Here is a 12,737-nt window from a genome sequence, read left to right as displayed (position 1 = left end):
CCACTCACTTACAGGTCTCAGAACATTCTACAAATCTCTGTAAACTTATTTCATGTTTGATCCATGCAAAGCAATAATACTGATGTTGTTATAAATAAAATCGATGTTACGATAATATGTTAAGGCAGAAGGCACTCACCAACATTAACTTTGGATTTTAGAATTTAACAAATAGAATCAAGAGTAGGCACTTTTACTCTGAAGCCTGCTGCATTACTCAGTAAGAAGTAATCATTTATCCTGACACTACTTGTCTACATTATTGCACTGATATTATATCAGCAAGCTCATTTCCCAACCATACTACTTAGAAATCAGTAAATTCTCAGGAATAAAGCTCATTAAACTATCCCACAATTCTTGTTTCGCTCTTTTTTTTTAAACCATTTCCAGCCAACTTCACTTTGTATGTGCTGCTTTTGAATGCAAGTTCGTTTTAAAATCCAAGAAATGAAGGACATCCCCAGAGAAATACATTTGCAATTTCTGCATTACTTGTTGGAAACTCAGGATATCCTCATTGCAAGATTAAGCAAACTTCCACGATAAAGTGACAACACTGATGAGAAACACAATGATGATTAAATCCACTATTTCAAATTAAGTTTGAATGGGTGAATGGGAATAGGCTTGAAACCATCACTTCTTTCACTTGATAATTAAATTCATGGTGTATTTCACAGTGAGGGAAAAGTAATATGAAATATTCCCTCATTCATAAATGCAAGGAAGTAATTCAGGCTAATTATAAACTTAATATAACTGGAATAGAATCCTCTTAACCAAATAATGGTTCATTAGGCAGTAACAGTCTTATCTGAAGCTAAGACTAATTGAACACAAAATAATTTTCCATTCTACTGTATATAGCTCATAAATGTGCCAAATTAAACTAGAATGCTAGGACCTGATGGCCAACTAGCCACATAGCTCTCTATGGAACCTCGCAGAATAAAACCATATAACAAATTTAAAATGCATTAGCACATAATGCAAAACGAAACAGAAGTCCGATTCTGCATTTCAATGACATTGCATGCATGCAAATATATTTTTGTTCAATTAAATACATGTGCTCATGGCTCCCACATTAGCATTCTGCATATAGCAGAATGTGGGGATGGAGGAAGGTGAAACAAAATTTCAATTTTTTAATCCTCTCTAATACTACTGAACATTTCACTATAGGAACAGCAACACAGAGTCCGAACAACATTAGGATAAGAATAAGATGGAAGAAAGCCATTCAGTCCATCAATCCACACAAACTCTGCAAAAGCAATTCATTTGATCTAATACCCTGGTTTTCCCCTGTTGTTATCGAATTGTCTTTTGACAGCAAGAGCTGAATCTGCTTCCTTTATCCTTTCAGGTAGAAAACTTCACATTTTGATGAATCAAGTAAAAGAGTTTTGCACATTACACTGGTTCTTCCGCCAATCGTAGTCAATGCATTCTCTGGATTTCAGACCTGGAGTCAAAGGGAACAATTCCTTTGTCTTGAATAGATCCTCAATTATTTGAACACCTGAACAATAATACTGTTCACCTTCCCTGTTTGGAAAAACAACAATCCTATCAATTTCAATCCACCCAACTAACAAAAATCCCTTATCCCAGAAATGTTTTACTACATTCTATCTACATCTTCTCTTGCACTTTAATATCCTTCTCATCGAGCAGTGAGCTCTTCTACACTGCAGAAATCACAATAGGGTAAAACATCCCAATTACAACCAAACCAATTGGTTAGCAATTAACACCGCTTTTTTGGACAATGCCTCAATTTATTAAGTCCAATTACTATTTTCTACATTAAAAATTTTAAAAAATACTGTAAATAGCATAGAACATCAGAGCACAGAAAACAGGCCCTTCAGCCCTTTTACTCTGCTGAATTATTATTCTGCCTAGTCCCACTGACCTGTACCCATTCCACGTTGTTCCATTTCCCTCCCATCCACGTACCTGTCCAAATTTTTCTTAAATGTTAAAATTGAGCTCGCATTCACCATTTCAGCTGCCAGCTCCCACCACTTTTTGTGTGAAGAAATTTCCCCTAATGTTCCAACTAAACATCTCCCCCTTCACCCTTAACCCATGTCCTCTGGTTCGTATCTCACCTAAACTCAGTGGAAAATGCCCATTTGCATTTACTCTATCTATACCCATCATAATTTTGTATACCTTTATCAAATCTCCTCTCATTCTTCTGCACTCCAGGGAATACATTTCTAGTCTGTTTAACCTTTCCATGTATCTCAGCTCCTCAAGTCCCAGCAACATCTGAGTAAATATTCTCTGCACTCTTTCAATGCTATTAATAATATCTTTCCTGTAATTAGATGACTAGATATGTACACAATACTCCAAATTTGGCCTCATCAATACCTCATACAACTTTACCATAATATCCTAACACCTGATACTCAAGACTTTGATTTATGAAGGCCAATGAGACCTTACATCCTTATCTACTTTTGACGCCATTTTCAGGGAAGTCTCTCCCATGAATGGCCTCACGAAGTCTGCGTGAATCCGATGCCAGGGTCTGGAAGGCCATTTCCATGGGTTAGCTTTGGCTTGCGGCATTTTTGGCTGCATTGACTGACATATTTTCCATTCTCTCACTGTTGTTTCAATATCTGTCTATTGATGGCCATCAAACATGCACCTGGGCCAGTGCTTTCATTCGTACCCTTCCTGGATGGTTGTGGTGCAGCTCTGATAATATAGTGTTTTGCTATTTGGCCAGGATAATTGTACGGGTACCCCAAAGTAAACATCCTTCTTCAACTGATAGTTTATGGCAGTGTGTGAAGTAAGCTTTCAGGACTTATGGTAGGACCTCAGATTCTGGTCCATCCATGAAGGGTGAAGTATAAGACTTTGCTTAACATTGCCTCCTTTCGGATTTCTTTGACGATCATCTGGGCTGTAATGGGCAGTTGTTGTAGTTGTTCTTGGTTGATGGATGCTGCATCTGATGTCCATTTAATAATTTCTTTTCGTTCAGTTTTGGGTAGTGGTAAGCATGACAAGGCATCCGCATGGCTGTTGAGTGTTCCCAGTTTATGTTTTACTTTGCAGTTGTATGTGGCTAGTAGCATGGCCCATCTTTAAATTCTGGCTGCTGCTTATATTGGTATCCCTTTGTGGGGGCCCAGAATCAAACATAGAGGTTTGTTGTCAGTGGTTAAGGTGAAAGTTCTTCCATAGAGATATTGGGAGAATCTTCTAACACCAAAAATTATTGCTAATCCTTCTTTTTCCAGTTGTGCGTAATTGTGTTCGCTTGCAGTTAGTGTCTGCGAAGCACATGCCACTGGTTTCTCACCCTTCTCTGAGATTTGGAACAATACTGCTCCCAGTCCTACTGGTGAAGCATCCACGGCTAGAATCACTTCCTCGTTTGGGTCGTAGTGGATCAGAACCTCATTTGTTGATGTTAATATTTCTTTTAGTCGATCAACTTTGTTTTAAGTTTCCATATTCCAGAGCCATTTTTCATCTTTATTGAGTAAGCGGTTTGGGGGGTGTAGGGGTGCATCGTTTAGACAGGTTAGGGATATGTTTCCAATAGTGATTTGTAAGCCCTAGAAAGGACTGTAATTCCAACTCATTGGTTGGATATGGGGCTTTGTGAATGGCTTCTGTGGCCTCTGGATCCATTCGTACCCCCTCTGATTGTAAATCCCAAGCAGCATGAAGACACACTTAGACTGTCGTAATCATACGATGTCCTGTTGTAGTCTGCTTAGGACATTTTCAAGTTTTGTAAGTGTTCTCTGTTGTTTCAGCCCTTGATGATGATATCAAAGTAACAGCCCACTGGTTTTCAGTGTAATAATTTGTCCATTGTAGCTTGGGAGGAGGGGGGGGGGGGTGGAAATTGCAAGTGCTGCTCAGATTCCGTATGGCATGCATGTATTGGTGAAAAGTCCCAGGTAAGTATTGATTGTCACATATTGTCTTCATTCTTTATCCAACTCTATTCATTGGTATGCCTGTGACAAATCTAGTTTTGTGAACTTTTGCCCTCCATTTAGTGCTTGGAATAGTTCTTCTGCTTTGGGCATGGGGTGTTCTGGTACTTTTAGTGGCTGGTTGATGGTGACTTTGTAACAGCCGCCAAAACAAATCTCACCGTTTGCTTTGCATCCAGGTACGATGGGGGCTGCCCAATCACTGGTTCTAATATGCCTTCAACTTTTAATCTGTTTAACTCAGCTTCAATTTTTCCTTTCATTGCAAATGGGACTGTTCTGGCTTTGATGAACTTTGGTTCCATATTCTCTTTTAATTGCAGTTTGGCTTGAACCCCTTTGATCTTTCCCAATCCTTGTTGGAAGACCATGGTGTGGACATTGAGGATCTGGTTGAGTTCTGGCTGGGTGTTGTCTTTGTTGCTATGGCTGTTCTCTCTCTCTCTACTAGCGCTTTGACTTCGGTTGGGTGGTTACCAGCATTTTGAGTCCAGTTGCGTTTCACTGTTTCTTTCATTGGACATTGCTTTGATCTGTCCTTTTTTTTGTTGCAGCTGTGGCATTTGGAATTTTTGAAAAAACAGTTTTCTGGGTGATGATTGTATTTCCCACAACGGAAACACTGTTGGCGGGAAAACCTCCTGACCTGAAGGTCTTGTTGGCCCACATCCAAATTTTTGTCCACCATTTCTGCAGGCAGTTCTATAAGTGATCTCAAGAGTTACTTCGTCGTCCATTGCCAGTAATTTCTGCTTTGTCTGGTGATCTGACAACTCCATCACCAATCTGTCTTGAAGTGCTTGAGTCAGAAACTGCTCAAAGTGACAGTCCTTGGATAGTTTATGCAACGCTACCAGGTATTCACTTACTGCCTCCCTTGACATTTGTTTCCTTTCATAGAATCATTGCCTTTTTGCCATCATTGGTGATCTGGGGCTGAAGTGGTTCCCCAGTGCTGTGCATAACTCACTGTATGTCTTCATCCCTGGATCCTCCAGGGACAGCAAAGTTTTAAGGTAATTGAATGTTTTGAAGCCCATGAAACAGGAATAGGGCACATTTTCAGTTTACCGAGACTTCAATGATATTATGGGCTACGCAGTAGTGGTTAAACTGTTCTACTACGTCATTACTCCAACTTTCATCTGCTTCATTGAATTCTCTGAACTTTCCCTTCGTCATCTACGCACACTTTTGCTTTGATCTTTTGGCAGGAACTCATGGAGCTGGTTAGGTAGTCATCTTTAACTTTTATCCTTTTAGTTTCTTCCCCTGGTTGCTGCATGGAGCACATGTTGGTTTTGTTTCACTCCTCGTTGCCACTGTTGTGTATGCACTTACACAATTAGGACTCGGAGACGTGGTACTTTCTCATTCTTTAATACCATCAGACTAACATGGCTACTAACATACAGATGAAGGGGTGACATCATGGCATGGGCGTCATGATGGACAGCAGGACAGGCTTAAACACAAGTTTATGTGGCCTCTTCTCTGCAAACCAGTCAAGTTTTGGTTTCTTCCCTACTTCTCTCCTACTGACTACATAAAAAAAAACGATGTTATGCGAGGTGAAAAGAAAGCAAGTCTTTTACTTCAATGTACTGTACACACCAATGGAGGCGAAGTGCCCCCATTGAGAATGGCTGATTTAGATAATTGATGTAGATGACAAACAACAATTGACCCAACAATTGAACCTGAGGCACACCACTAGTCATAGGCCCTTCAGAGAAGCAACCATCCACTACAGTTCTTTGGCTTCTCCTGTAAAGCCAAAGTCTAATCCGATTTACTACCTCACCATGAATACCAAGCACCTGAACCTTCTTAACTAACGTCCCATGTGGGACCTTGGCAAAGGACTTACTAAAGTCCACATAGACAATATCCACAGCATTTCATTCATCAACATTCCTGGTAACCTACTTGAAAACTCACCAAGATTTGTTAAAAATAATCATGTCAATTTTCTCTAATCAGTCCATGACTATCCAAATACTTGTATATCTGATCTCTTCGAATACCTTGCATGGAATCTGCAATTTAAAAAAAAAATAAAGATTCCCAAATCAATCTTGCCACCTGAAAATCTCAATAAAATGATTATTAACAGGTTCTCTCCAGGGACGCTGCCAGAGATTCTCTCTTGCTTTTTTTTTTAGTTCACTCACTCTCAGCATCTGCTACTCTTTGTGTTTCTCTTGTCATCTTCAAAGATTGATGTACATATACTCCCAGCGATCTCTGTTCTTCCAACACCTTTAAAATTATATTTCTATTATTTTTCGTCCCCTTCATCTTCCACAAGACTATCACTTTGCACTTCTCTGTGTTAAATTGTATTTGCCATAAACCTGCACTTTTCACTGGTTCTTTTTTCTTTTGGTTTGTCAGGGTTTTTTTCACTTTTTAAACTACATTTTCAAGTTATGTATCACATCCAAGTTTTAGAACTAATGTAATGTAATGTTCACAATGCTGGTTCAACAATTAGTGACGAATTTCCAAAAAATATTTCATCCATATGGAATTATTATTAAAATTACTTACTAATTTTATGTTTTAAAGGGAAGATACTCTGTGGGAATTTTTCCTCATTTGCTTGAGTAGTATATCCAGATGACAAGAATTAATTACTTAAGCAAGTGTAGATGCAAGGACCCCCAACAATATAAAGGTGCCCCCAAGTCATTTGTCATGAATAATGCTTTCATTTAATCCTATCTGTCAATAATTCTGTCATGGAAGAAATAAAAATAGGTTATGAGGTAGGGAAGGTTTAGATTTTTGAGAAGTTTCCTATAGGTCTGCACAACATTGTGGGCCAAAGGGCCTGTACTGTGTTTTAATGTTCTATGTAAAATGCCAGCCAAACATGACTGACCATTGAATTGTGATGCAAAATTTAAGCATTAAAAGTAGATTCCAGAAGAAATTATATTAGGGATGCTAAATGCTAAAAAAGTGGGAATATACTGGACAACAAATATTTACTGAATCAGTGATACATCCAAAGTATTCTTTTTCTTTCTTTGGCTTGGCTTCGCGGACGAAGATTTATGGAGGGGGTAAAAGTCCACGTCAGCTGCAGGCTCGTTTGTGGCTGACAAGTCCGATGCGGGACAGGCAGACACGGTTGCAGCGGCTGCAGGGGAAAATTGGTTGGTTGGGGTTGGGTGTTGGGTTTTTCCTCCTTTGCCTTTTGTCAGTGAGGTGGGCTCTGCGGTCTTCTTCAAAGGAGGTTGCTGCCCGCCAAACTGTGAGGCGCCAAGATGCACGGTTTGAGGCGATATCAGCCCACTGGCGGTGGTCAATGTGGCAGGCACCAAGAGATTTCTTTAGGCAGTCCTTGTACCTTTTCTTTGGTGCACCTCTGTCACGGTGGCCAGTGGAGAGCTCGCCATATAACACGATCTTGGGAAGGCGATGGTCCTCCATTCTGGAGACGTGACCCATCCAGCGCAGCTGGATCTTCAGCAGCGTGGACTTGATGCTGTCAACCTCTGCCATCTCGAGTACTTCGACGTTTGGGATGAAAGCGCTCCAATGGATGTTGAGGATGGAGCGGAGACAACGCTGGTGGAAGCGTTCTAGGAGCCGTAGGTGATGCCGGTAGAGGACCCATGATTCGGAGCCGAACAGGAGTGTGGGTATGACAACGGCTCTGTATACGCTTATCTTTGTGAGGTTTTTCAGTTGGTTGTTTTTCCAGACTCTTTTGTGTAGTCTTCCAAAGGCGCTATTTGCCTTGGCGAGTCTGTTGTCTATCTCATTGTCGATCCTTGCATCTGATGAAATGGTGCAGCCGAGATAGGTAAACTGGTTGACCGTTTTGAGTTTTGTGTGCCCGATGGAGATGTGGGGGGGCTGGTAGTCATGGTGGGGAGCTGGCTGATGGAGGACCTCAGTTTTCTTCAGGCTGACTTCCAGGCCAAACATTTTGGCAGTTTCCGCAAAGCAGGACGTCAAGCGCTGAAGAGCTGGCTCTGAATGGGCAACTAAAGCGGCATCGTCTGCAAAGAGTAGTTCACGGACAAGTTTCTCTTGTGTCTTGGTGTGAGCTTGCAGGCGCCTCAGATTGAAGAGACTGCCATCCGTGCGGTACCGGATGTAAACAGCGTCTTCATTGTTGGGGTCTTTCATGGCTTGGTTCAGCATCATGCTGAAGAAGATTGAAAAGAGGGTTGGTGCGAGAACACAGCCTTGCTTCACACCATTGTTAATGGAGAAGGGTTCAGTTTAATCCAAAGTATTAAACCAGCTCAAAATGTTATGAAGCAGGAGACACACGAGACACTGCAGATGCTAGAATCTGGAGCAAACACAATCTGCTGGAGGACCTCAACAGATCAAGCAGGATTAGTGGAACAAAAATAATTGCCATGAAGGCCAGGAATGCAGAGGTGAGATGATAATATGAGGACAGGATTGGAAGTGTTGGGCAGGGGTCAGTAAGGGAATTGGTGAATGAGGGTCATTTGAAGGATGGTGAACACAAGCAGTTGATTGGCAGATGCCAGAGAAACACTGGGAGAGGCAAGAGAAACAAAGGGAAAGGTGGCAGAAGATGAATCATACAGGGCAGGGTGGGTGCCAAGATGAAGGCTGCCAATACTGGAATTTGATAAGAGAAAGTAACAATGGTGGTAATAAATGTAACCAGATAGAACTGAAAAAGGGGAGAGGCAGAGAAAATGAAGATGATGGAATCAAAGATGGAGGGGGAAAAGAATGAATAGGAGTGGTATGGAAAGTAGATTAAAAAAATTAAGAGGAGAAAGGAGAAGAATGGAAGTTCATAAGAGGAGGGGGCTTGCTACCTGAAATGGGAATATTCAATGTTCATACCATTAAGATGTAGACTGCCCAAGCAGATTATTGAGGTGCTGTTCCTGTACTTCAAGTTGGGCCCCACTCTGGCAGTGGAGAAGATGCCACAATTAGAATAGCAGTTAGCGCCATACCTTTACAGCACCAGCAATCGGGACCATGGTTCGAATCCCACGCTGTCTATAAGGAGTTTGTACATTCTCCCAGTGTTGGCATGGGTTTCCCTCGGGAACTCTGGTTTCTTCCCACTGTTCAAAATGTTTTGGGGGCATAGGTTGATTGGGTGGCACAGACTCGTGGACCAAAACGGCCTATTACTGTGCTGTCTGTCTAAATTTTTTTTAAAATTAAGATCACTGTTTAAATATGTATTTAATTATATTTTGCATTTACTGTATTTAAAATATTCAAATTGTTAGGAAACTCAATATACTTGCAACATGAATAAATGTTCTATCATCTGAATATTTAAACATGACATTTCCAACAAAATTGCAATGAATGATCACAAGAATCCCCAAAAGATTAGAATTAATTTCTTTTTTTTTGTCTGGGTCCTACAATTATTAACTTACTTCTTCAGTCTTTATTGACCACTTTATCCCAAGTTTATGGTGATTAATTAATCTGGGTTCTAAAATTAGTCCTTATTCCCATAACAGGCTTGGACTTTGATTAATTTAATCCCCTAAAATCCTTCATTATATTTCTTACCACCTGTAGTGATTGGAATTAAACTAATTCTTCACCTACCAAGAATACTATTGCCTTAGATTTGTGTTGTGCTCTTTCATCTTAAACACTTTCGCCAATGACGTTCTATCAATCTGGGTAGATTTATGTCACAGTTGAACTAATTCCATCCAATTGTTCCATTTTCTCAGCAGCTCTTTCTGACCAGGAGTTCCCTATATTTACTGAAATACATCCAGACATAAACTGTTCCATTTTATTCCAAGGAGGTAAACAAGAAACATGCAGATGCTGGGGTCTAATACAGTACACAAGAATTGTCATGCTACATCCATGGACAGCAAAAAACATGAAGAAGGCTCAGGCCCAAAAGGTCGATTATATGATCTGCCAAGTTTCTCCAGTACTTCTTGTGTACTCCATTTTATTCCAAAAACTGATTGCAATTAGGTAGTTCCTGAGATATTAACTGAAATGAATGTGATTAGACACGATCACTGCAGTGCATCGGGTTTATCAACTTGAATTTTCCAGTGAGATTGAGTGTGAGATTTTGAATCTCATTACACCCAATCTGCAAGTACAACAAACATTGTGAACACTGCCCTCTGCAGCCAACAATACCAAGTCGCCACTCAATCCATCTTTTTAACCTTTTCAATATTGGCTAATGCAATTTCCAAAATATACCTGCAGTTTTCTTTTGTTGAAACTTTTAAAAACTGCAATACAAATGATTAAATATTTAATAATTCAGGAATAGGAGTGCCTTACATAGTTAGCATGCTTTACAATGCACTCTGATTAAAATTATAGACCTTCAATAATTTATTTTGCATCTGAAGTACCAACCAATAACTCCAAAAGATGGCAGATTTCTTGAGGTCATTGTCCTGTCAAGGCATCAAGTCAGCAGATGGGATACCCATTTCATACTTCTGCAAATAATGCTCTCAGTACCCTAATCATGATTATTCATTGAAATTTTCCATCTCCTCTCTGCCTCCAGAGAAACTCTGCAATTCATTTTCCTGTAAACAATATTTACCACACCAAGAGAAAAACTGGTTCACATCACTTGAATGAATTTAATTTAAGAGAGCTACAAAAAAATTAATCATCTTCTTTGTGCAATGCATCTAATTAAAACACACATGAATTTCTCCTTCTAGGTTTGAAGGCAGTGGCCATTTATCACTTGGATTATACTATTTTATGATAGTTTTTTTTACTTTTCAAGATTTTTGGGAAAGGTTTAGTCAGTTATAAATAACTTTATTAAAACAAACAATAATAGTCCTTTAGTTATTCAAGATTGTGTTTCACAATTAAATGTCTCAACATAATCAGTCTGATTTCATTCGAGTTATCTACCAAGTGGAACTTCAAAGCCAAAAGTGCATCTCCCTTAGGTAAATAGGATTAGTTATGGTTTTCCCTCTACGCCAAGATAGTGAGAATTGAATGGTTATGAAACCAACAAAAGAAGACATTTTCAACTCTTACATGAACATGTTCAATTATACAGAAGCTAAGAATACCCAGTATGAGCGTTCCCACGATCTTTTATTTCTAGTTTGCAATTCTGCAGATTTTCTCTGCTCTCTGTCATTGTCAGGTGGCAAGCTGGCTCTTTCTGTAGTCCTTGAATGCTGACATGCCGACCGTCACTCACCAACCCTCTTCACAAAGTGAGGTCTTAAAAAAAACCAATTGTTTAATTGTAAACTTGCCACAAGCCTGAGGTACCCTCTATTTAGTGTGATGTTTATGAATTCAATAATTAGAAAATAATTTTCAAAAAGCTGATAAACGCCAGCTCTCAGATAGCATGACCTAGTAATTAATTCCCAGTTGCAAATCTGCTTTGTTTTTGAGCCTCTTTTGGAGGCAGATGACAACTGCTGCCAAATGACAAAGCACCATCTCCTCACATCTGCACAAAATAACGTGATAAAACAGTGATTTACCCGGCATTAAAGATCAAGTAATGAGTACAATAAGACCCTTGGAATTTGCACTTCTTAATGTTTAACAGTTCAAGGGTCTGTTTTAATGTTAGCACATCATCCATTGAACCCTTTTTCTATAATATGAACACATTCTCGTTTGTCATTAGGCCATTTCATGCCTGGAGGTCAGTTACAAGCGTGGAGGGAAAACATAAAACTTACTTTTCATCGAGCAGCCATAAAGGCTGCTCCAGTGTCACATTCATGTTGAATGGCGCCACGTAGAGTCCTCCGGAGCAAATGGAGGCGGCCGACTGGTGCTATAGCGCCACCCATCATAAGTACGCAGCAGAGCAATGACCGTCTTCCCTCCATAATCCCCCATGCAGCTGGAACTGCTCTGTGTTTCCCAGAACAGTTCAAGCTGCATGGGGAATTATGGGTAGTGAAGACGACCATTGTTCTGTCGCGTTTTGAGCTGCAGAGTGTGGCCTGGTGAGGCCGTCAGAACCCCCCCGCCAGCTGCCCCCGCCGCTACCCTGACGGCTCCCATCCACTGCCCCTGCGCATTCAGAAAGATAAGTCTCTAGACGGAAGGGCAGAGAACCTCTGCCTTTACAAGTAGGGCATTTTCCTTGCTTGAAAGGGCCTATTCTCATAGGGGCTTACGATGAGATAAAAGCAACTTTCTACTCAGGTTCTATATCTTCAAAAGATGAATTTGAAATGGGCTTCAGCATGATAGGAATTGCCAAATAAGCTCTGGTTCTCAGCATATCAATATTCAAATTAACTCAAAATTATCAATTACTATCGAATGACCATCAAGAAAGGAGAAAGTCAAGAAAGTGATTTGCAGTTTTTGAAGTTTAGTGACCTACATGCTGACACATTCAGCAATAATATTATTGGTCAAAAATAAATTATGAAGCTTTTGCGAGTAAATGAAAGAAAATAGGACAAGTAATCAAAAACCTGACCTGGGTAACTTTTCTGATGATTGCGTACCCTCCCTGACTCAAGAGATACTGGAGGAAGAATTATGTCGTTCTTTCTTCAATGCATTCTATGACAAGACCTAAAGTTGAAGGCAAGGCAAGCCAAGCAAACTGATATTTACAGCGCAGAGACAGACAGACTATAGATAGTTATGCACTTCTATTCTATTTTGGAAAGCTGTAGAATTTTTGCTGGTTAATGCAGAATTGCATTGAGGATCTTTATATCATCACATCTCTTGCCAACCTCTTCTACAGCATGGGCAAACTTGCAC

At 40.1% G+C, this 12,737-nt stretch overlaps 1 protein-coding gene across 8 annotated transcripts in view; it reads right to left on the bottom strand.

Annotated features, from left to right (window-relative positions):
• schip1 (schwannomin interacting protein 1) overlaps nucleotides 1-12,737 on the bottom strand; it is a 547,841-nt gene that overhangs the window by 156,191 nt on the left and 378,913 nt on the right. The window lies entirely within an intron of this gene.

This window comes from Narcine bancroftii, chromosome 9, assembly GCF_036971445.1.
Source record: "Narcine bancroftii isolate sNarBan1 chromosome 9, sNarBan1.hap1, whole genome shotgun sequence".
Classification (NCBI taxonomy): domain Eukaryota; kingdom Metazoa; phylum Chordata; class Chondrichthyes; order Torpediniformes; family Narcinidae; genus Narcine; species Narcine bancroftii.
Note: the sequence above shows the minus strand (reverse complement) of the source record. Positions and strands in the feature narration are given on the sequence as shown.